Source organism: Dreissena polymorpha, chromosome 12 (genome assembly GCF_020536995.1).
Source record: "Dreissena polymorpha isolate Duluth1 chromosome 12, UMN_Dpol_1.0, whole genome shotgun sequence".
In the NCBI taxonomy this organism is placed as follows: domain Eukaryota; kingdom Metazoa; phylum Mollusca; class Bivalvia; order Myida; family Dreissenidae; genus Dreissena; species Dreissena polymorpha.
In genome coordinates, this window is record NC_068366.1 from 16687862 (window position 1) to 16715117 (window position 27256).

General features: G+C 36.0%; 1 protein-coding gene and 1 pseudogene across 1 annotated transcript in view; both read right to left on the reverse strand.

Annotated features, from left to right (window-relative positions):
* Window positions 1–1934: 1934 nt before the first annotated feature.
* Window positions 1935–27256, reverse strand: part of LOC127853257 (NEDD8 ultimate buster 1-like) — a 165174-nt gene continuing 139852 nt past the window's right edge. Inside the window, exon 16 of the mRNA XM_052387603.1 lies at window positions 1935–3152. The gene's annotated coding sequence lies outside the window, so the exon portion shown is untranslated. The remainder of the gene's footprint in view (window positions 3153–27256) is intronic.
* On the reverse strand, window positions 2864–20274 carry LOC127852396 (NEDD8 ultimate buster 1-like; annotated as a pseudogene).

The window sequence follows — 27256 nt, forward strand, 5'->3', positions numbered from 1 at the left end:
TACTATAGCCATATATAGCCAAAAAAGGAAAAATGCCCCGCCCCTTGGCAGCCATATTTTTCAAGCAAATGTAACTATTTTCGAACTTATCCAAGATATCATTGAGACCAATCTTCTGAAAAAATTTCATGAAGATTTGACAATAAATGTGGCCTATAGAGTGTTAGCAAGGTTTTAACAAGGGAGTTAACTACCAGTATTATAAAGTATGTACAGGTTATCTTTCTTAAACATTAGACTGTTCACATGTTTTCACTATATACATGTACATATAGAGAAAAGTGCCCCGCCCCCTGGCGGCCATGTTTTTACACCAATGTGGACCATTTTCGAACTCGTCTGAGATATCAATGAAAGCAATCTTTTTACCAAGTTTCAAGTTGATTGGGCAAAAATTGTGACTTCTAGAGTGTTCACAAAGTTTCTCTATAGCCATATAAGGAATACTGCCCCGCCCCCTGGCGGCCATGTTTTTCAATGGACCGGAACCATTTCTGAACTCAATCAACATATCATTTAGACAAACATTTTGACAACGTTTCATGAAGATTGAACATCAAATGTGACTTCTACAGTGTTCACAAGGTTTTTCTTTTTTTGACCTAGTGACCTAGTTTTTGACCCAGCATGACCCAGTTTTGAACTCAGTCGAGGTATCAATGGGACAAATGTTCTGACCAAGTTTCATGAAGATCGGACAATAAATGTGGCCTCTGGAGTGTTCACAAGGCAAAATGTTGACGACGCACGACTGACGACGGACAAAAGGCTATCACAAAAGCTCACCATGAGCACGTTGTGTTCAGGTGAGCTAAAACAATAATAAAATAAAATAAAGAAAAAGTGTAATCCGCAACTGGGCTTGAACCACTGGCCCGTTGGAGTAACAGTTTATCGCTTTGACCACTCGGCCATCCGTGCTCATACACTGAGTCATGTACTTGATACTTTATATAAGCAATCCCCAGGTTTTTAAATCATCAAAATATGCATATAATGGATATTTTAGAGCATGGTAAATGTGCATTATTACTGTTTCCTCACAAATATCATAACTACAGCGAAAATTTGCGAATCTGAAACTTTTTTTTAAATTTTGTCAATTTACAAAAACGTGAAAAGGCCCGTTTAATCAGCTTCTGAGATGATACAAACTACCATAGAAGGATATCATGTTATAGATGACGAGTTTGAAGGTTAAATTAATAAACATTCAAACATAACGATTATATAAGTGTTTGGTGTGGATAAAGACAAATCTGTGTTGTAAGACACGGCTGCACACATCAAATCACCAATCCCGCTTAAGTTCGGTACCGCGACACATGACTCTTTAGTCTTTAGAGTTTAAACAGAATTCATTTAATGTTCCTTTCGTGTTTAATAGAACTTTTAGAAATACGTTCAGAATTATTTCTTGTACGTAAGATGAGAACAGTCTGGGAAATTCTTGGATATTTCTATCGGTCAGCGATTGTCAGTCGGATTTAAGTCATACATATCCACGTCATACATAGTGCAAGAGGTTGTCATAAGGGCAATGTTAGCTGAATTCGTCGATCTGTGACATGATGTTCAGTGGGTCGTGGTAGCCAATTGTTGGTCGTACATGCCGAATTTGATTAGGCGCTAAAACATGGATTAATTTTTAAGTCAAGTGAGAAAGGAAACAAAAAAACAACAAAATCGATGTTAATTGTTATACAGAAATTATAGCATACATTTATCTAAATTAGGTCGGCAAAAGTAAGCAAAACCCTTTATCAAAAATGTTGTAACTCCACCTGTAGACCTCGCCTTTATTAGTAAACTGTCTTATTGATTGGGCGTTACAGTGGTTAAAAAGTTAAGAAAGCCTAATGATGCCTTTCTGCATACACATGTAATAAGAAAAGATGTCAAGCGAAATTCGCCTTGTGCATTCTGTTTTGGTGATCTTTTATCAGCGGATTATCTATTACCCCTAGTGATAATAACAATTATGGTGATTGCATGTAAAGTACCAATTACTCATTTAAAGAATCAAAACTTGTAACTTCATGATTATTTATTGAGTTTGTAACATGTGTGGCAATCGCCAGTTTCTTAAGAAACCAATTTTAAGTTTCATTCGCAAAAGGTGATTTGGATGTCACCAATTTTAAGTTTCATTCGCAAAAGGCGATTTGGCTGTCGAAAAAGGTATCATATCTTTCTTATTATCCAAGGATGTCTTCTTACATTGTGATATGTTTGTGTATGTGTCTTGAAGATGAATACATGTATAACCCTGAGAGTATTCTTTGACTCACTTAAAAATTTCACTAAAGCATTTTGGTGCCGTGATTCAGATGTCTGCAGTTACAAATCCAGTTCTTCATATACCCTCATAATCTCTTGTCCAATCACTGGGGCCCCTTCATAAAGTCTTCTCCTTGTAAAGCAAGATTTATTTAAAACTCAACCACTATATATGTATGGCACAAAATCCCATGAAGAAGAGATATTAATAAGAAGTAACCCCTACCATGTATGCCTTGATTATCAGAGCAAATGTCAAACATACGATACGAAATAAAAAAACACGTTCCTCATCAGTGCTCAAAGTTTAAGTTTATAGCCAATCCTCAAGTTGTTGCATATATCACAGCTTTAGGGATCACACGCAATTCTGTCTGAGTGACTGAACGAGACCCTGGTATTCCCTGATAAATTCCCGCTCCTCCTCATGGGTGAGATCTCTCAGTGTCTGAGAGACTGAACGAAGCCCTGGTACTCCCTGAGGAATTCCCACTCCTCGTCGAAGGTGAGATATCTCAGTCTCTGGGTGACTGAACAAGGTCCTCCCTGAGGAATTCCTGCTCCTCGTCGAGGATGACATCTCTCAGTGTGTGAGTGACTGAACGAGGCCCTGGTACTCTCTGAAGAATTCCCGCTTCCTGTCCAGGGTGAAATCTCTCAGTCTGATTGCCTGAAGGAGGTGCTGGTACTCCCTGAAGAATTCCTGCTCCTTGTCAATGATGATATTTCTCAGTGTGTGAGTTACTAAACGAGGAGCTGGTACTTCCTGAGCAATTCCCGCTCCTCGTCGAGGGTGAGATCTCTCAGTGTCTGAGTGACTGAACGAGGCCCTGGTATTCCCTGAGGAATTCCCGCTCCTCGTCGAGGGTGAGGTCCAAGTAGTCTTCCTCATCCTCAGGTAGGTCAGACACTAGGCGGTTGATTGCTTCTTTGTCCTTCCTGCTCTGATCAGCATCTGCTTCATCTGCAAAGGACAATCTTCTTAATGACACAATCAACAATAATGAGAAAGTATGGACTACCTTGGAAGGATTACTACACCAACGCATTAACGCATGTACATACTTTTGATCCTGTTGCAGACTCGACAAACATGTCAATTGTTTCCTAATGAAGAGCTTTCACTCTGATAATGATGAAAAGCACCGAACCAAATATTTCCAAGTGTGCAACTTCAAATAATACGTTTGTAAAGTAGCATCCTTGTTAACAACACCATTCAAATTAAGTCACACATAAATCTGACGGATTGAAGGAAGGATATGAGCAAATCTATATGCCCCCATCTGAAAGGTGGGACATACAAATTCACCATTTGTCTATCTGCCCCCCTCTGTAATTATGGACATGAAAATCACCTTCTGGAGTGGTAGGTGATGATTCTGTTGATGGACCTGGCTGCTCCTCCAGGGGGAGAGGCGGTGGCAGTACACCACCTGTGTTCACCAGATCCTCTACTGCCCTGGACACGTCACCGTCATGCTTCTAGAGGGCAAGCCTGGCCATCTCCACCTCAAAACCAATACAGGTCACCTGGGGGGAGAATGCAGAGAAGTATTTAAGAACTTATTTTCTCATTGGTCTTTTTTATGTTCAAATACAACCCAAATTCAATTTTAAAGGATAATAACACATGAGGGAATATGTTTAACAGACAACTTAATAATTGTTTTTAGTGACATACTTAAACATATGTGCTTGTAAATTTCCTCGTTTTACCTGAGCAATCATGTCATCTGTGATGTAAACTTTCTTTCTTGGTTCTGGATCAGGCAGGTTTTTTATTTTGGATGGGACGGAAGAACCTGAAGAATACACAAGCCTTGTCATAGTCGGTGTTGAACAGAGTGATGATTACCATCAAATTTTTGTTTTCAAAGAAAACAGAGCATAGATTCCTGCAGCTTTTTAAATAATATAACAAGAGCTGTCCCAAGTTTTATGTCAGTCACCTGATAAAATGAGCTCAAGGACATACTTGAAGTTGAACATCTGTATTTATTAAACAGTTTATGTAAATTTAAAGCTAACATTACAAAATAAAAACAAGAAATGTGACCATGCAAAGAAACTAGCTTCTCAGGAAAATGTAGATGTTGCATGGTAACCTTAACCAGAGAATTAGTATAGATCATATTATGGTGAATAGTCGAGCTAAAAACTACAAAATGACATCAAAATAAACAACACAATAATGTCATTATACTGAGCTTGTTTGCTGTATAACACATAGATGGGTGTTCAAACAGCTTATCTTATCCTAATGGGTATTTCTTCAATAGCTTAGGAATAATGGGAGCATTGGTTAAAATGTTCAACCATTGGCAAAAGCTAACCCTTGTTAATTTTTAAAAGCTCATGGATTTGATTATCCTTATTTGTCACTATCCAAAATAAGCAGAAAAGATAATTTAAATCTACAGGTTTTATCCTTTATAGTCATTACCAGATCTTGATAGTAAAGAATGATAAATGCTTCTCCAAACTTTACCCATTTTTAATTAGACAGGGGTGAGATTTTTTTATCATCTAGGATCAAGGATAGGACAACAACTTCACCCTCTTCTCACATACTGGTTTCACCACAACTCTTCACTTTTTTATATTTCAGTGCAGTCAAGAATAAATTTTTGGCAATATTGGTATTTATAAGGAGAAAATCACCTAAAATGCAAACAACAAATCAAAATCCTAATTAACCAAAAGTTAAAAGTTTCAACCACTGGATCTTTGTGGGACACACTTTTAAATCTGAAAACACACCCATATACCTCTAAGGCCAGGTTGAGGTCATTGTTTGCCTGTCTGAGAGCCTCTGAAGTCGCCCCCTTGGGGTACCCATCCTAATCAACGTCTCGTATGTTTTGACATTGACTCTACAAGCATGCAAAAACTTATAATCTGTATTCTTAGGAAGTCATTATTGATTGTATTATATTTAAAAAAGAAGAAAATTGGCCAAAATAAATACAGAATTGAGGATCAGTGTGGGTTTTAGCAATTTCATTCTTCAGTAACCAGCAAATTTCATTTTTATGTAATACTATCCCAAATTTTACTAAGAGGGCGATAATGGCCTTTAAGCCCTCACCTGAGATAACTTACACCAGTTTTTGGAGACTTAACCTTGTGACCTAGTGTTTGAGCCCACATGACCCAGATTCATAAATTGCCTTGATATTGACAAGAGTAATCTTCTGACCAGTATAAAGATGAAGTCATTAATGTTGCCCCATAGAAAGGCTAGATTTAACAAAATACTATACATGACCTAGTTTTTATGCGCACGTGACCCAGATGCAAACTTGGCCTGGATATTTTCATAATTAACATCCTCACTAAGTTTCATCTAGATTTAGTCTACTGTCATAAACATGGCTTAAGAGTGGTAACAAGATTTTAAAGTTTTTTTATACACACATGACATGGACTTGGACTCGGGCTAGATATTGTCAAGATTAACATCCTGACCAAGTTAAATCAAGATTAGACAAAAAGTATGACAAAAACAATGATGACACACAACAATTGACGAGGATACGGTGACCAAAATAGCTCACCATGAGCACATGTACTTAGGTTAGCTAGGAAGGAAAAAAATCAGGACTAATTATGTAATTGAAAATAATTGATAATGTTCTATTGTTAAATCTTTGAACCAGTGAATTAGCAGCTTAAAATCATTGATTTGTCTGCTGAAAATCACTGAAAGCATCCAATAAATAGTATTGGAACTGAGAATAAAGTGTCCAAAAACAAGCAGAGAGAAGTGCTTTCATTTTAGGGACCATGTAAATTTATAACTCTTCTTAACAGAGACACATCCCAGCATTTCTATATTGTGACAGTTGTTGCTAATTTGGTCTTCACCAACATCACACCGTAAATACTTTTAAGATTTGTATCTGCTTGGTCAGAACAACCAAGATTCTTGAGAGTCCTAGAGGAAGGCAAGCAAGCTAGCCACGATAACAGTTGCAATCTAAACATTGTAAGCATTCTCCAACAATTGTTCTTGAATCCTTATTCCTTTACCTTATACTGTTCAGAAAATGAGGATCAAAAGAAGGGATGGGAAAGAATCCTGATGATATATGGGAAAATTCATTTTCAAAGTTCAAATAAGTTTGAATATTTGATTTCTGAACCCTTACATCTATATGTCCAATCTTTTAACGTCGAAAGAATTTCATTTTTTAACAAAAATCACAATCAAACATACCCTCTATGCAGCTTTGTAAAAGTGGAAAAAATCATAATTCAAAACAGTTTTGTTTTCATTAGGTATATTTTATAACCATTTTTATTTCATAGTTTTACAGTTTTATTTCACAGTTTAGGAGATGCAGGGTAAGTATAACAAGTTATATTATGAGTTTAGAAAGGCTGAATATATCAATTGTATACCATTTACTAAAAAATATAACATTTAATTACTCCAAAACCAGAAAAAATCAACTTTCAACTATGTATTTTACTTACATTTGTCCATTTGCTGTTTTACCCAAATGCTTTGCTATTTGACTCCTTTTTCTCTCTTTATGACGCTTTCTGGCATTTTCAGCTTTCTCCTACAAATCAATAATTGGAGCTTAGAACAAGAGCACCGCATAACGGGTACCACGCTCGGCTGCGAAAGCTTGTAAGAATTTTTTTTTTAGAGGTCACAGTGACCTTGACCTTTGATTTAGTGACCCAACAAGAGATGTGTTTGTCAGAAACACAATGCCTCCTACTGCACCGCATTGAAATTCAATTTATATAGATCATTTGGCAGGTATAGAAATCATCTCCCTTTAAAGGTTATTACTTCCCTTAAATTTTGTCCAATCCAACCATGTCAGACATCACTGACAACCAAGGCCTGTGGTTTAAAAGAGATCATAGCCAGGTTTTTTTTCTTTTTCATAACAAATCTCTATTTTTAGTAGCAAATAATTAAAAGCCACTACCGTGGCTGTAGATTCACCACTCAAAATGTGCAGCTGCATGAGGTACACATGCATGCCAAATATATAAAGTGGCTATGTTCAATATTGAATAATTATCTTCCTTTAAAGCTTATTACTTCCCGTCAATTTGTATTTTTTACTGTAGACCGTAAAGGATGACCTTGACCTTTTACCACAATGTGTTTGTCAGAAACACAATGCCGCCTACTGCGCCGCTTTGATTTATTTAACAAAAATATATGCGTGGGCAGGTCAGATAACTATGTCCATTTAAAGCTTATTACTTCCCTTGACTTTATTTTTCGACCCAAGACTTTGAAGGATGATATTCACTTTGAAATGTTACCACTCAAAATGTGCAGCTTCATGAGATACACATGCATGCCAGATATCTTCAATATTGAAAAAAGTATTGCAAATGTTAAGGTTTTAGCATGATGCCTACAGCGGACGGCGAAAGGCGGACGACGAGCTGGCTATGACAATAGCTCGGGTTTTCTCCGAAAACAGCCTCGCTAAAAATGATGCAGACCTGACAGCATATAGGGTTAGGCTATTGAACAAGGCACCTGTTAACCATTTCATAATGATTCATTTAAAGGAAGAAACCAATTAATAAGAAACTGTAAAGCATTACTAAGGGTTAGTTTCATGCATTCTTAATGCAACTCTGCAGCATTAACCTTTTACTTCTCAGATACGTATTTGGACCTTTTTGAGGTCCCTTAGAAAATCCAATTCAATTAAAGATTTACTTGCTAGATTCAAGTTATGAAGGCTTCACTCCAAAACCGAAGATACTGATGAGCCGCATACAACATAAAACTTGACATTACTCCGAGTTATTTGCAGGCTATTCTGTTTTTAATCCAGTTGCATATTGCCATTTTTACTTTTCTTCTGAGTAAAAAGGGTTACAGATCACACAGTATGCCTACCTCCCTCCTCTTCATGACATGCTGCACAGCATTGGCAACATGGCCATCACAGGACCTCAGTCCAAGCCGCGACTCCACCTCTGAATAACCCAGGCACATCACTGCAATAGACATATAAAATTAGCTATCACCTGATTATTGTTTAAAAGCTGCACTGTCTTGCATCTTAATAGTAAAAGTTAAACTGCAAAAAAGTATAATGCAAATTGACACATTATTCAAGTTAACTATTAACCAGAACTGGTTTACACAAATAAGATCAAAACAATTTTTTTGTATACATCAAATAAAGTCAAGTTTTAATCATAACTTGTTTACATCTTTTAGTACAACTGTAAACCACAACTGGTTTGTACCCTTTAGGTTAACTGGGTTATGCCATTAAGTTCAATTGTTAATAACTCGTTTGTACCCTTCAGATCAAATGTAAACAAATGATTTAAGCCTTAAAGTTAAACTATAAAACTGGTTCACACCTTTAAGGTCAACTCTAGACCATAACTTGTTTACAGCATTAAGGTCAACTGTGAACCTTTCCTGGATTACAAAAGTACTCAAAAAAGTATAACTCAAATTTTCTATGAAAGATAATATTATACATAAATTCATAACTCAATTAGATGATTTATTGAAAATAATATAAAATAATACATTTTGGAAATTTATGTACAACAAGAGCTGTCTCCATCGAAAGACATATGCCCCCGAAAAATGCTTTTTCGAAACCTAAACGCAGATTTCGAAACCTAAATTTGGATTCTAAGTTCAAGGTCAAGGTTAAAGAGGTCAAAATGTGTGTGCGAATGGAAAGGCCTTGTTCATATACACATGCATACCAAATATGAAGGTTACATCTGAAGGGACATAGAAGTTATGAGCATTTTTGAAACCTAAATGCAAAAGTGTGACGGACAGACGGACGGACAAAAAGACGGACAGTGCAACTGCTATATGCCACCCTACCGGGGGCATAAAAATGTACATCACTGGTGTTGATTTTGTCTTCATCGATATGAAGTCTTGCCAGTTCAGCCTCAGCCCGAGAGAGCAGTCTCCCGGAGTCCTCAAGGCGCTGTTGATGGAAGGCCACGATGCCCTGCAGTAGGTGGAGCTTCATAAAGAGAGCCTGTTCCTCTCCTGTAGAACCCTGCAATATAATGCATGTGCATTAAGTGCCATCCAAGATTAGCCTGAGCAGTCCACACATCCTAATCAGGCACGACACTTTCCGCTTTTATTGTATTTTTCGTTTAAAGGAAGTCTCATCTTCGCAAAAATCTAGTTGTGCGGAAAACGTCATCCAAGATATTTAGAGAGGATGACGAAAAAGACCTTCTGTTAACCACATGACCACGATGACCTGATGTTTAAAATGATTAACATATTATTGAAGATATACATGCAATTCCACTAACAGGAAAACAATGTTGATGTAAAAGACATAAATTTTGGACACATTGCCTGAGCGGTATCCAGACATTCGTTCCCAAAACCAATGATTCCTATATGCTTATTTTGGCACATGCAAATATTTACTCCTACGTTATTTTGACACCCGTACAATTATACCTACATTATTTTGACAGCCCTAACATTGGTTCCTACATTTTATCATACCACGGCATTGATATCTGCCTGATAAAACATTGCCTGATATATTTTTTGTATCATGGTCAACAGGAAGTTCTTATATCAGTCATGTGTGGATGATGGTCATATTACTCGGAATTAACTATAAAGTACCGGTAATCATTTTTAGTAACATTTAATCAGATTCAACAAAACAAACAATTTGATACCAAGATGTTCCGGTAATATATTTTAAACACAAAATGCAACAAAAACAGCAAAAAACGTTTTTTACAAATATTAAGCATGCGTGCTCATGACGTCATTATTAACACGTCAACCGATAAAAGTCATATTCTTTCCCGCTAACACTGCAGCTTTTTAGCGATTTGATCATTATTTCTTTTAAATCGGGGACGTATAGTTATGATAAACAGAAAAACAGGTTACTGCCTGATCTTTTTGTAATATATCAGGCTGTGCACGAATAAAATAACGGCTCGGCAAGCCTTGCTGTTTTATTATTCTTAGCCTTGCCTTATATATTACAAAAAGATCAGGAAGTAACTTGTTATTTTCTATAGATTAGCTATCTGGGCATTGGTTCCTCATTTTATATCAACACCCCCGACATTGGTTCCTTCATTATATTGATGCACCTGGACATCGGTTGCTTCATTATATTTACAACCCAGACATTGGTTCTTACATTATTGCTATCTAAGACATTGGTTTTTAACTAACATTCCATAAAAGAAGTGTAATTTTTTATTGGAATAAAACATGAGAACCACATAAGGACTTGATCTGTTGCTTTTTGTTTAACTTGTTAGTGATGTTATGCAGTATAAAGTACAGAAATGACAAGAAGCATATTCAATTTGGTCAGCTCATTTGGAGTTACTTACAGCTAACTGTTAAAAATTTAAGTATATTGAACTGTTAGCTAATTATAAGTGATAATAGTTGATCAGCATATTCTATGTTATTAAGTCGTGCATCTTATTGTAGGAAACAATGTCCTGGGTGTCAATTTAATGTAGGAACCAAGGTCTTATCTGTCAAAATAACATAGGAACTATAGTAAAAGTTGTCAAAACAACATAGGCACAAATGTTTTGGTTGTCAAAATAAAGTAGGAATTAATGTGCGCCTGTGTAAACACAAGTGCAGGAACCATAGTCCATAGGACTCCATATCTGGGAATCAACATAAAAACCTTGAATTATACACTTAATCTATCAAATCAATGCCATTTTCTTAATCTATCACATCATTACCATTATCTTAATATATCACATCATTACCATTATCTTAATGTATCACATCATTGCTATTGTCTTAATCTATCATGTCATTGCAATTATCTAAATTTATCACATCATGGCCATTATCTTAATTTATCACATCATTGCCAATATCTAACTCTATCACATTATCTTAATCAATCACATCAGTGTCAGTATCTTCATCTATTATATCAATACCATTATCTTTATCTTTCACATGATTGCCAATATTTTAATCTATCACATGATTGCCATTATCTTAATATACTACATCACTACCATCATCTCAATCTTTCACATCATTACCATTATCCTATTATTTCATATCATTGCCATTATCTTAATGTATCACATAATTGCCATTATCTTAATCTATCACTTGATTGCCATTATCTCAATATATCACATCATTGCCATTATCTTAATATATCACATCATTGCCATTAACTTAATCTATCACATGAATGCCATTTTCTTAATTTATCACATCATTGCCAATATCTTAATATATCACATGATTGCCATTATCTTAATCTATCACATCATGACCATTATCTTAATTTATCACATCATTGCCAATATCTTAATCTATTACATGATTGCCATTATCTTAATATATCACATCATTGTCATTATCTTAATTTAACACATCATTGCCAATATCTAACTCTATCACATGATTGCCATTATCTTAATCTATCACATCATTGTCTGTATCTTCATTTATTACATCAATACAATTATCTTAATCTATCACATGCTTGCCAATATTTTACGCTATCACATGATTGCCGCTATCTTAATCTATCACATCATTGCTATTTTCCTAATCTATCACATCAATGCCATTATCTCAATGTATCACATCATGGCCATTATCTTAATTTATTACATCATTGCCAATATTTAACTCTATCACATGATTGCCATTATCTTAATATATCACATCATTGTCAGTATAGTAATCTATTACATCAATACCATTTGTTTATCTATCACATGATTGCCAATATTTTAATCTATCACATGATTGCAATTATCTTAATATATTACACCAATGCCATTATCTTAATCTCTCACATAATAACCATTATCTTAATCTTTCACATCATTGTCATTATCTTAATCTTTCACATAATTGCCATTATCTTCATCTATCACTTGATTACCATTATCTCAATCTATCACATCATTGCCATTATCTTAATCTATTACATTCTTGCCGTTATTGTGGGGTAAAGGCAAGTGATTACCTTGACTGCCATGAGCCTCTCCATGCTAGAACCGTAACTTTTGTTAAAGAAGTTCTCACTACTTCTCAGTCTTTCTTCTACAAAAAAGGGAAATGAAGATGCTTCAGACTTTATGAATGATTCACTTGCTTTAGCAATAGTAGCGATATCATCAACATATGAATGCAGGGCTGTCTTGAATCACATTTACTGAAAATGCCATAAAATCTGTCAAAAGCTAGAAGGATCAACATTTCTTTGGATTTGATGGTGTTTTATTTATTTCAGTATAGAACAGCAGTCCCAGTTATCCACCATAATAAATGATCCTTAAGAAAGTATTTAGTTTCCAATGACTATCTTTAGTAGAAAGAAATGTATCCTTGTTTGCTTTGGTCATTGACCTTAAATAAAAATCCTCCAGACATGTGTGAAGATTAAACTGAATATCTTTTGTAGAAATCCCCGACTGTTCTTAGGCATATTATAAATTTAATTCAGTTAAATGCGGGTAGTAGATGTAACTGGTTTTTGTCTGAGACTTTTAAAAAATATTTTTTATTGAAATAGCATAATTCTGCTTATTTACAGGTTCAGGAATAATGTCAGAAATCAGAATAATGGTATAAAGAAATCATACAAAAAAGAAATTCCTGCATGAATCTAATAAACAAAATACAAACTTTAAATTTTAGGAAAACACACTGAAAAAGATCTTAAAGTTCTGTATTGAATTGACGTCATTTGACATTGACATCATCCTATTTCCCGAATAAGTTCATGCCATTGGTTCGTTAAGAAAAAAGATTCAATAAGACAATTAAAATGGTATATCCAACATGTTTAAAAAACAAAAATTCATAATTGTTCTTTACATAAAAAATCCTGACATTACATATTATCAATTGGTGTTTTCATTGCTAGGTTACACTCTACCTGCATCCGGAAGATCATCCATGTGTTTAAGGTACAGGTAACACCACACTATATCCAGACACAAGATTGCATAGTTGTCTACAGAGTTTATGATGTCTTAACTGCACTGCCTGCAAATATATACATTTATACAGACTTAATGTGTGTATAAAATTGTACTCTTGGAGGGAGGCAGAAGTGTTAGGTGTTCTTACAAGAGAAAGGTGCAGCGATTTGATAAATCATTTTTGGGCAAATGAATATTCATATTTCGAAAACTTAATTTATTGCTTAGAGTGTTTAAATGAAGAAACAATTCTATACAGATATACCAACTTGTTTAATACATAATCTAACGACTATTTAATAACAGAATGTATGTAATTCAAGCACTATGTTATCATTAGAATAGTATACGTAATGATACAAATCTAAATATAACAAACAAATTCATTGAACTGATATCCCATGCAAAATAAATTTGTTTATGGATGGCTGCATAACTGAAAGAAATAAAGGGCAATAACTATTATTAAAGAAATTGTAGGTTATGGTTCTTGTGCATGGCGCTTCTTCTCATAGATATATATACATCCATGAAGTTTTTTTATTAAATCTTGTATAGCATCTGAAATATAGACTTCAAAATTTACATGAAACAACAACAACAAAGGGCAAAAACTCTTATTCAAGAAAGTGTAGGGTTATGGTTCTTGCACATTGCACTTTTCCACAGTAATATCTATAGACCCATAAACTTTCATGCTGAAATATTGTATTGTATCTAAGATATAACAATTAAAAGTTACATCATCCAAAAACAACAAAGGGTGATAACTCTTATTTATGAAAGTGTAGGGTTATGGTTCTTATGTATTGCACCTCTTCTATTGATATCTATACACCCATACAATTTAAGGTTTAAATATTGTATTGTACATGTATTTGAGAAAAGGTCATGACAATAACATCATAACAACACAAAAATGGACAATAACGTTTATTTAAGAAAGAGTAGGGTTATGGTTTTTGTTTATGGCATCTCTCCTTATTGATATCTATACACCCATAAAGTTTCATGTTAAAATCTTGTATGGAATCTCATACTATCAGATGTATAGCCCTTATAAGTTACATCATACAAACAAAAGGGCCTGAAAGGCCCAAAGTCGCTCACCTGAGATAACAAGATATTTTTGGGACAATTCCTCTGACAAAGTTTTATGAAGACCGCCGCTTGGAAGCCATGTTTTTCAAGCAAACATAATTATTTGCGAAATCATCCAACATATCATTGAGACAAATCTTCTTACCAAATGTCATGAAGATTGGAAAATAAATGTGGCCTCTAGAGTGTTAACAAGGTTTTACTATAGCCATATAAGGAAAAATGCCCCGCCCCCTGGCGGCCATGTTTTTTAAACAAAGGGCATCATTTTTTTAACTCTTCCAAAATATTATTGGGATGAATCTTCTCACCAAGTTTCATGAAGATTGGACGATAAATGTGGCCTCTAGGGTGTTAACAAGATTTTACTATGCCCATATATAGCCATATAAAGAAAAATGCCCCGCCGCTTGAGAGCCATGTTTTTGAAGCAAACGTTACCATTTTCAAACTCATCCAATATATCATTGGGACAAATCTTCTGACCAAGTTTCATGAAGATCGGAAAATAAATGTGGCCTCTAGAGTGTTAACAAATTTTACTATAGCCATATAAGGAAAAATGCCCCGCCCCCTGGCGGCCATGTTTTTAAACCAACCGGCATCATTTTCAAACTCATCAAAGATATTATTGGGATAAATCTTCTCACCAAGTTTCATGAAAATTGGAAATAAATGAGGCCTCCAGAGTGTTAACAAGATTTTACTAAAGCCATATATAGCCATATAAGGAAAAATGCCCAGCTCCTTGGCAGCCATGTTTTTCAAGCAAAGGTTACCATTTTTGATCTCATCCAAGATATCATTGGGACAAATCTTCTGAGCAAGTTTCATGAAGATCAGAAAATAAATGAGTGTTAACAAGGTTTTACTATAGCCATATAATGAAAAATGCACCGCCCCCTGGCAGCCATGTTTTCAACCAACCGGCATCATTTTCCAACTCGTCCAAGATATTATTGGGATGAATCTTCTGACCAAGTGTTACGAAGATCGGACAATAAATTTGGCCTCTAGAGTGTTAACAAGATTTTACTATAGCCATATATAGCCATATAAGGGAAAATGCCCCGCCCCTTTGCAGCCATGATTTTCAAGCAAACGTAACCATTTCAAAACTCAACCGTCATATCCAGAAAACACATGTTCTGACCAAATTTCATGAAGATTCGACCAAAAATGTGACTTCTAGAGTGTTCACATTTTTCCACTATATACATATTGAGAAAACTTCCCCGCCCCCTGGCAGCCATGTTTTTCACCGATCTGGACCATTTTCGAACTCGTCCGAGAGATCAATGAGCGCAATGTTTCTAGAATGTTCACAAGGTTTTTCTATAGCCATATAAGGAATTCTGCCCCGCCCCCTGGCGGCCATGTTTTTCAACGGACCGGAACCATTTTAAAACTCTACCAACATATCATTTAGACAAATATTTTGACAAAGTAACATAAAGATTTGGCAACAAATGTGACTTCTACAGTGTTCACAAGGTTTTTCTTTTTTTTGACCTAGTGACCTTGTTTTTGACCCATCATGACCCAGTTTCGAACTCAGTCGAGGTATAAATGGGACAAATGTTCTGACTACGTTTCATGAAGATCGGACAATAAATGTGGCCTCTAGAGTGTTCACAAGGCAAAATGTTGACGACGCACGACGGACAAAAGGCGATCACAAAAGCTCACCATGAGCACGTTGTGCTCAGGCGAGCTAAAAAGGGCAATAGCTCTTATTAAAAAAACTATTTCTCTTTGATATCTATACACCAGTGAAGTTTCATGTTGAAATCTTAAATAGTTTTTGAGATATAGCCCTAAAACATTTGTAACAGACGAACAGTTAGAGAGACTGACGGATAGGCAAGGCCAATCTATATCCTACCTATGGCAAGGCATATCCCACCTATGGCAAGGCATATCCCAACTTTGGCAAGGCATATCCCACCTTTGGCAAGGCATATCCTACCTATAGCAAGGAATATCCCACCTATGGCAAGGCATATCCCACCTTTGGCAAGGCATGTCCCACCTTTGACAAGGCATAACCATTTTTCAACAATACTAAGACAGAAAATCACCTTTGACAAGGCATGTCCCACCTTTGGCAAGGCATAACCATTTTTCAACAATACTAAGACATAAAATTTCACTAAAACAAACCACGTTGACCACACTAAAATGATCATGGAGTTTGAAACTCTTGCATTTATAAAGTTTTAATTGATTGGAAAAAATGCAATTAAGCAAGAATGTATTTTTCAAAAGAATAATGAGCAAGATCAATACGAGATCACAGTAGGACAGTTTGTGCCAATTCATATCAATGCATGAAATGTAAGCCAAAATAAGCACATAAACAACTCAACATCTTGTGTACCTAAATTCCTTGTCAGCTTCTAACAACAGTGGAAGAGCCAATGTGATGTTCTTTTTCTTCAATGCCTGTCTTCCTTTCTCATGCAACGCCATAGCTAACGTCAGGGCCTTAAAATAATTCATTTTACTGTTATTAGCAAATATGCACTATCAGTACAGCTACTGATTTAATGATTGAACTAGTAAGTTAACTAAAAGCAAGCAAAATCTGATAAAATATTTTGCAAAAAAGATTTAAAATATTAAAAAGACAATGTTGGTTTTATGGCCTGTACCTATATTGTTGGTACACGAGTACATGTGAAAACCAAAGATATAATTAACAAAATTGGTAAAAAAATAACTTTCAGGTCAGATGAATGAAAAAACTGACTCTATATATTCTCACACATAAATTTAAATTACTTTCATATTTCATAACATGAGCTGCGGTCTGGGAAAACTGGGCTTAATGCATGAGCGTAAATTGTCATTCTAGATTAGGGGACAACACTTCCTTCTTTTATGAAATATTTTGTTTAATGAAAGTGTCTCTTCTTAACAAAAATACTGTCTAGGCAGAAAGTGTTGTCGCGGATAAGCCTGTGCCAACTGGTGGGACAATTTTCTCAGAACAGGGCTCATATGTTTCTGTCTCCATATAATGCCTCAACACAGGCCCTATAGTTCACTATTGCAAGGGAAACTCTCACTTTTCTCTTTCTCACAGCTGTAATAGTTTACTATTGTTACAGAGCAGCTCACCGTTTTCTCTCCCGCAGGCAGCTTGATGGGCTTCCCGGTCTGGTCAGCAATCTGGATGTCCATCTCATCACACTCTGTAATGGTTTACTTGAGCCTTGATAGCAAAACTTACTTAAACATGAGCTAAGTCTTGCCAAAATGGCTCTTATGTCATTTGCACAGTATGCTCAGGATCTTCTCTGTCTTGTAATGAGACAAGAGGGCCTAGGGGGACTTTTCAGCAGACAGGGAAGATCTTTTCTGCATTTAAATATTTTATTTTGTAGGCTGCATCAGATGTGCTTAATATAAACATTGGGTTGTATAATACACTGGGCATTTTTAATGTTCACCATAGCATGACAAAATAAAGATATAATTAGGTGTCAATTACAACTAATGGTAAGGCAGCTAGCAAGTGTTTTTTGTGAGTTACAAATCAACTAAAGATGGTAAGTTTTCCCCGAAATAAGCCAGAGTTGCCACTTTTATAGTACACTTATAGAGGTAGCATCAGTTTTTATTAATGAAGGGACAAATTGTCTCATGAGTTGCTGATGTGACAAACATCCAGAATGCCGGACCGTCCCCACAGATTAGGAGGAATGGCATAACGGGTCACTGTTTGGATAAGAACGATGTATTTTGTTGCCGTACACATGAGGCTTGGTAAATCCATACCTTATGTATCTATTTATTCTCTGCACTTGCGACAGCAAGTTTGCAGCATCTCTGAAATACTACAGCTGAAGCAATTATTGCACTCCAGATTGCTACAGGGGATACGCACTTGGATAGATCCACTTAAACCTCATCTTGGAAAACTTGGCTTTATGCATGTGCCTAAAGCGTCGTCCCAGATAAGCAGCTATTATCAGGGACGACACTTTCCCCTTGAATTGTATTTTTTTGTTTAACGGCCATCTCTTCTGAAGTTTAGGCGGACATTGTCGACCCTGACAACATTTTACGCACATGAATTTAGCCCTGTTTTTCCAGAGCCAGGTTCACACGTATTCTGTCTAATTGCTGATATACCTTTCTCTGCCCGGGCTGACAGCAGTTCAGCTGCATGTCTGAAGTCTTGGAGGTCATGTTTCAGTTGCTCATCAGCCTGTGCTTCAGCCTGACTGACTGTCTAACAAAGCACCAGCATCGTGCTGCCGTTCTGAAATGGTCATAGTCACATATGAACCTCGCTCTGGGAATATGGGGCTTTATTCATGAGTGTAGTGTTGTCCCAATTAGGCATGTGCAGTCTTCACAGGCTCAGCAGAGCCAACACTTTCTGCTTTAAAGAAATATTATGTTTAATGTTCTTCTCTTGTAAATAAAAAACAAGACCAGTCTTGATGGAAAGTATGGTCACTAAATAGCCTACACAGACTGCACAGGCTAATCAGGACACCACTTTATGCACATTCATTAATCCCTGTTTTCTCAGAGCAAGGCTCATACAGTATATAGAATATTCCAAATTTACTGAACTGTTTTATTAAAAGATGGAGCTCAGGAAATAAAGAATGAAATGCTGTCTCTAGTACAGTTAATGATATATGCAACCAGTGAAAGATAATTTTTCATTTTTGTAAAAGTTTACTAACTTTGAAATGTTCAATGTTTATTTAAATAAATTGTAATCCAAATTCTCATCATTTGATGTACCATAAAGCATCACTATTTGCAGATTATTAAAACATTTACTGGTTGGTAATACATCAAGTCTGAACCTAGCTCGTAGGATGCAAGTGACAAGCTAACATGCATTTTGGTATGTGATAAACTGTGCAACAGTATATGGTTATCAATTCAAACATATTAAATTTAAACATTCTAGCATGAATAAAAATCTCATTTGAAGTATGTTTCACCATAACCCCATGCTCATGTAATGGGACTTGGACTTTGATGACCACCCCTGAAGAAATCAGCTTCATCTGGTCTCCTGGGTGACCAACAAGTTCTGCCACCATCTCACGCAGTTGAATGCCTTTGGAAGATAGGGCAATCTCCATGGAGTGAACAGTCTGTGGACTCTGTAACAAATAGGGTGAGAGTATGGTTAATTTTCTAAATACATAACACTGAAAGGTATTGTCACAAAGCCATGGTTTTATAGAAATACCAAAACACCAAATGTATGTAAATGGGCCATGCTCTGTGAAAAAAAGGGTTTAATGCATGTGTGTAAAGTGTCGTCCCAGATTCGCCTGTGCAGTCCACACAGGCTAATAAGGAACGACAATTTCCGCTTTTATGATCTTTTTTGTTTTAAGAAAATCAAGTTTAGACGGAAAGTGTCTTCCCTGATTTGCCTATGCGGACTGCACAGGCTAATCTGGGACCACTCTTTACACAGAGCAAGGATCAAATGTGTTATTTGAACTTTACACGCTAAGACTTGAAACAGTCATGACAGCAACATTAATACGATTAATATGTAATATTTAATTACAGACAACTATTACATATTGGCATCAAATTAGGTAATTTCTCTTTGTGATGGTTAAATTTACATAAAATTCAACTTGAAATGTAACTAATTCTGCCTCTAATATTTGCTGGTTTCATTCACAGTCACTAAAAAATTTGTTTGTAAAACCCAAAATGCACATGTTGAAGCAAAGTTTATGAACCTATGTCACTGTGAGAAAATGTTACCCTTTTAGCTAGCTGGCCAGAAAGTTTCACTTTCAGTGTGGCTAGTCCCGATTGTCTGAATTTGACTCGTTCAGCCAGTTTCTGTACTGCATGTGCTCGTAGCTCTTCTAGCAATATGGTTACCTTCTCCTCTGGGACATTCAGCTGGTTGGCATAATTGGCAATCATTTCTTGTAAAAAAAAACCCACATAACATTATGATTATATGATAAAGTTTCCCCTACAACAATCAAACAGCAATGGAAAGCGCGGTCAGTGATTTGCAATATCTAGCATTTAAGAGCTAACCAATAACAATCTTGTTGATTGCATATATATCACTCATTCTGACTGGAAACTACATGTATGACTTCAGAGTACATGACTGTGTGCATACAAGACAAGAGACTGAATAGCACAACAGATGCAAAATGTTAAACACGTGACAGCAGGCATAAACAAAGACATATATACAACATAGAGCAAAATGACCTATCCTTAAGGATTAAAGGGCAGTAGTTCAGTGGCAGCAAGGTAAGCTCAGTCGGGGGAGCACTCATCCTGGAAGAATGTTGTCATGGTTTATTGTTTCAGATTCGCCGCACAATTTTCTCTCTTCGATATTTTGCATGTAAAGCAGGACTAACAAGTTAACTTACCTATGGGTATAGTCTTGAGAAGCTTTTAGCAAAGTTTATCATTTCTGAATGATGATCCATAAAATAGAGCTGCAATTCATAATCAACAGAGGATACATGTCAAGATTTCAACTTGGTTACAAAAGTGGGTAAGATGTTGTTTTTGTCCGACCGTTTTGCTGAGTAAACACATCCATTGCCCTAAAAGCAAGAGTAACAGATTCAAGTCCCAGACCGGGACCATATTTTTTTAACCTAGTGATACATGTACTTTTATAAAGGCCAATACTGTCCAGCAAATAAAGCTCCATAACAACCTTACATGTATTAGTTGTTTCTCTCTTTTTTTACTAGGCAGTCATGGACCGGGCTGACAACAAGCCTGGATGTCACAACATTAATTCATATTTCACATTAGTTTAAAATGTAGTGTAATTCATTCAATAAGACACATACAACACAAAGAATTGTTTAATAAATTCATTTTATTTGTTATTTAAAACATAACTAAGATAACTTATACATAAATTTAAACCAGTTTTACATAGTAGACTGATCAGATGGATGATACAGCCAGGACCCTCGTAAGTAGGTCAAGTAACTGCACTAAAATAACTCCGAACTGAGTGACTTCCTCCTTTGTTGCTCTATTTTGGGAAACGCCACACTGGCATTTTGGGTATTTTGCTTCGTGAAAATTCATATTTTGGGAAAAAGTAATTGCAAAAATGGCTCAATTGGGAAAAATAATATACCCATGCCATAGGGCGAAAAAGGCCTAGCCCTGTATTAAGGTTGACGAACCAGTTAACGAACACCCAAGAACTTACCTTAAATTACATTAAAATTGAAACACTTAAAATGACAAAAACATTTTGTTTTAACAAATGACTAACAGTTCAATCTTTGAATAACTTATCTGTTAAGTTTTCCAGCAAATATCCTTCAAGAATTCATAACAATAATTCCCTGATTATTGTCACCTCTAGCAGACAAAAAAAAAAGGCGGATGATGTTAACATGACCTATTACCGGACACTTCATAAATACTACTCCGGTATATACAAAGTCACATGACTATCACGTGACCCGGACACGGCGAAAAAATTTGCATCTACTGCAATCAAAACTGCAATCGGAAATATGCTTTTGGTGTGTAAATGTACGTTTTGATAAATGAATTCTAAAAGTAATAGCAAACAACACATAAAACCGTGTAAAAAAGAATGAATGCATTCCTTTAACCTGTTTTAGGCGCAATTGTTTCAAGCTAAGTAGGCAAGTAGGTCATGAACTTCATATACAACCATTTGTTTATCGATGTGACGTCATGCACACTTTTACCCATGTGCATACAGAACCGAAACAAAACGTCCGATAAAAGGTGATGTTCGATAACAGCTACTTACACAATAAAATGTAAACTTTACTCAAAAGGAACTTTTGTGACTATATCACGAAAGTTCATATCATAATCTTTCTATTCACTCTTACAGTGTACACATGTGCAGGAATGACTCTGTATTGCACATGAATGTATGTTATATCTTATGGTGACAATAAAACTTTGTACCAAAAAATGTTCATACCTGAGGGAGATTTCCTGCTTTGCCATTGGTCTCTGTGTAGGGCAATTCCCAGAGTTTCACTTTATCACCGTTCAATATACAGTCAGTCGGGTAGTTCCGGATCACTAGCGTAAATAATGGTGTTAATATTTTTAAAAGAAAGCAACTCGTTTGTTTCAGTTCAACACCTGTCTGACGATTTGTAAACCTTATAGGGTGTTCGTCTGTACGACAGGCGAAATAACACTAAATTAATATTTTTCAAAATTGTTCAAGGTTTATTGGCTGTGCCCCTACCATCATATATCGAGCGACCCACCGGATTCACTCGTCACATGCACCCCTTTCCTACAGACAGATCAATACCACTGCAAATTATTATAAGTTTTCATTTTTCCCAAATACTATTGTGACGTGGAACAACCTCCCTGCCACTACAGTTTTACATCCTGATTTTCAAGGGTTAAAGCAGTCCCTGCTTTTACCTTCTGCCCCTGAAAGTCTGGGAGACATGTCTTATCAGATTTTAACCTTAATTCACTTCACCTTATAATTGATCTAAAATACTTTTATTATTATCACTTTTAACACTTTTATCTGCACCGACTGCGCACCTGTCAATAAGATAACTTCTTAAAAAATAACATAGAATGATATCATTTTACAACAATAGACTCACAATAATTTAAAAAATGTATGAAATTATGACATCTCGCCTTCTGAGAAAACTGGGCATAATGCATGTGCGTAAAGTGTCGTCCCAGATTAGCCTGTGCAGTCCGCACAGGCTAATCAGGGAAGACACTTTACACGTTTATGACATATTTCGTTTAAATGAAGTCTCTTCATAGAAAAATTCCAATTTTGGTGGAAAGTATCGTCCCTGATTAGCCTGTGCGGACTGCACAGGCTAATCTGGGACGACACTTTACGCACATGCATTATGCCCAGTTTTCTCAGAACGTTTCTGTACGAAGGGATTTAAATGGCTTAATGTAATAATTGCAAGGCAATAATACCCCCCCCCACCAACTTCATCTTGCTCAGGCCATGGGAATGAACTTGGTGTTGGTTCCCCAAATGCATAGACTTGTCCCCCCTCGTCAAGTACAGTTCTAAAGCAAGGAGCTAATTCTCTTGGTGCATGACCTACTGGTAAACCTGCAATATCTGATAACATCAAATGGCGTTTGTCATCAGTGACCATGTTATGTAAGTCTTTTTCAAAATCATCCAGTTCTGGTATCCAGACGAGACAGGAGCTCACATCATGAATGTTTAAATATTCTCTGTCCACTTGTAACTTGGTAGGTGGATCTGTAGTAGGGGGGCGAATCTTAAAGTGGTGATAGCCTTTAATTACACAGTTTTTATACAGATGCACTTATCGGACAACGTGTCTGGCAAAGTTGACGGCCCTGATGAATGGTTTGTAATACTCTGCACTGCATCAATCTTTGGAACCTTAAATATTAGAGTTTTAGCATAACAGCGGATAATATATGCCAAACCTTTTACTTTCACGTCAATATATATAAACTACATTCCACTAATCAAAATTCATGCAAAATTCCTTGAACAATATTTTGAATTTGTTTATGATAAACTGCACTATACTTTTTATCTTGAAAACAATGTTGACTGGATATGGCCGCATTATTGAGGTAACAAAAAATTAAGTTGACCTTTTAGGGAGCAAAATATACAATGAAAATAGAGGTAAATTGTTACATGTAAATACAAAAGTTATCAAATTCGAACAGTAAAAAAACAACACTTTTTCTTAAAAATATTGCTTGTACAGATGGTTTACTAAAGAATTTCCTGTCATATTTGGCTTTCAATCACTATCATTACTCCCACCCAAGACAACAGAATGGTGAATCGTCATTGTCTACGATAAAGTCGTCACTGCAACAATTCTTGTGCATCCAGCTATCACACTGGTCACACTGGATCCAAATACTGCCAGTTTGAAGTAACTGCTCCCCCTTCCTATGTCATATGACATCCCATACACTTCACTTCTAATTCTTTGGGTTGTTCAGAGTTTTTCTTACCGTTCTTGTTAGCACATTTAGATGATTTTGGTAAAGTCTTTGGTTTTATAATCTCATTTGACTTCTTAGTAAAATTGTTTAAGCACTTGGCCTTTGCCATTTTTTCTCTCTTGACAAACTGTCTTATCTTAAGTAACTCTTTCAATGCCATTGTCCATAAGGCAGATAGTGATGTCAGATTATCAGGCATATACTGCAAGGGGACTGTCCGTTTGGCCTTTTTTGATGTTTCTGCTACAGGGTAAATTAATCTTTTCTTTACAGCAGGGGATATCATCAGATCACTTGTTTCAGACTGGTCATTTGATACACCTTTTTCATTTTCAGTTTGGGAACAAACAACAGATGCAAGCAAATCTAAACCACTTGATTTATTACATCCGTCATTTGGAGTTGTAACAGTATTGTTCAAATCAGCAGCATCATGTGCCTGAGATAAACATGAACCCGATACACAATTAGCACAGCTCTAAATGGCTGCAGTGGATGAGGTAGCTGATGTATTTTTATTTGAACTCAAATACAAGGTCTTGTACACCTTAAAACAGGGTGAAACATTTTGTATATCATTGCTTTCTTCTATTCGCTTCTGGTATTTGTTACGAATAGGTGTGTCCAGTACTCTTTCAAACGAATGAAATGCTAATAAAGAAGCACTGTCGGTGCCTTCTTTTTTTGGTTGCAGACCTGCATTCTACATGGTCTTCTGCATTGAATGTCATGCCAGGTTGCAGCCTCTCTGATGTGATCACAGTGCCATCTACTGGATAGCTACCAGAACTTTTGAAGCTGTTATTTACAGTAAGTGGCTTATAAAAAAGCAGGAAGGCCTCCTTCAGTAGTTCAGCAAAGTTTTCTGTTCCTTCAGGAATACCGGGATTGTCTCTGCTGTAACGACGCAGTACTTCATGCCATCTTTTTTTCAGGGGATTAAAGACTCCCACGTCCAAGGGCTGCATGATGTGAGTGGCATTTGTGTGTAACCTGTATAGTTCAATACCTTTTGATGAAGCATACTCAACGACTTTCATTTCAAGATGACTGCTCAAACTGTCTATGAGAAGCACAACTGGCCTATTTAGACCACAATTCTTATAAAAATATTCAAGGAACTTCTTGAATGATGCCGCGCCCATCCATCCTTTCTTTGTGTAGGCAATTCCACTGTTTTATTTTGAACCAGATAAAGGATTGTATCCCCTTAGAACTGGTAATGGATAGATGAAGAACGGAGGGATAATGGTTCCATCTGCTGAACCACAGAACATGACAGTCAATCTTTGTTTGCTATGGCCACCAACAACATGGGGAACTTTACCTGATTTGCTGCCCATAGAAAATCCGTTAAATATCTATTTTGGTTTATCTATTAACCGAAGCTTTATTACAAAATTCCTGTAACGTGAGTATTACTTGTCAATTGACTCCTTACTAAATTTTCTCTACAAGACTATAATGGTGTTTCTTGTCTTAGTTGACTAATGTTGCTATTTCTACTCATGAATGCATTATACCAGTCATAGCTTGGACGGTCATCCTTAAAAGGTGTACTTTTATATTCTTCCTTCACTACTTTTTGAACTAAGTCAAGGAATTAACCGGGTTTCGAACCCATTTCTCGGCCACTCATTTCCTTTAACCATCGCTCTGTTGCAGCTTCATCGTCATCATAAAATATTGGCCTTGATCTATTCCTACTATCAACATTAACTTCACCACTAAGCCTACGATAAAGGTACCCATAGAAAACACCAAACTGCTCAGCAGCTTTACGTATTGGTACCTTGTCATTCTCTATCATTGCATCTTTGACAAGATTCATCTTGCCGGGAGATTTCCTGGAGTATTTCCGCTTCAGCATCTTCGCCACAGACTGTGCAGGGCTCCCGTGCTGTTTAGGCCCCATGAGTTCAACTTGACAATTGTCTTGAAATGCACAACCACAGCATAAATACACATTAACAATAGGATACTTGTTTAAAATATTACCAATTTCCTTCCAGCACTACATCTTACTATTAATGATTTATCCATATATTTTTCTATAGTATAGCTTTTAGTACTCCGCTAGTTTTTCTATTATTCTGCTTGTATACCTTGAAATATTATAACATATTACAACACACATTAACATACTTTAAAAAAAAAACACAAGATGCATGCAACAAGTGCCTATTATATGGATTAGTGAGTATTGACCTTGTTACTTAGACCTTATGCCTCATAACTAGTTTGCATAATATATTTCAATCAGATGCATGCACGTGTAAAGTGCGGAGAACCAGGTCCAAAATGCTTTATTTTATGAGCAAGGTCAAATTTTTGGGACAGACAGGCAGAATAAACAAAATTCAATGTTATTTCCTGGAATTCTCATTAAGAATCTAAGTCACAAAATAATAGTATAGTTAAATGATTCCAATAAAACAATACATCAAATTTATGAGAAACATGGCAATTTTCATTTCTTATATAAAATACTACTTTACTGGTAGCTGGAGCTTAAGAATATTACAAACACAGTATTTAAACAATAAACATCTGTTTTGAGATTTTCCCCAATCAGCTGATCCGCAACTGACATGTTCACGAGGTGCAATTTCTATGCTTTTTTATTTCCTTAAATCATTGACATATACTAAAATCACTCATAGGAATTTAAAAAATTATAATAAATAAACAAATTCATACCAAATTTACTACCATATACCGAAGAAATACGCTCCAAAATTGACTTTTAGCTGTTGGCGCGTGTTTTAGTTTGACGGTGCGACGGTAAAATGACAAGACTGTAATAGTTACCACAGCGTGATTTGCAATGAAAACATTGTTGAAATTAGGAAGCAAAACTTTGTCCTTGCATGAAATTGAACACATTTTCATAAAATAACAGTTATATTTATAT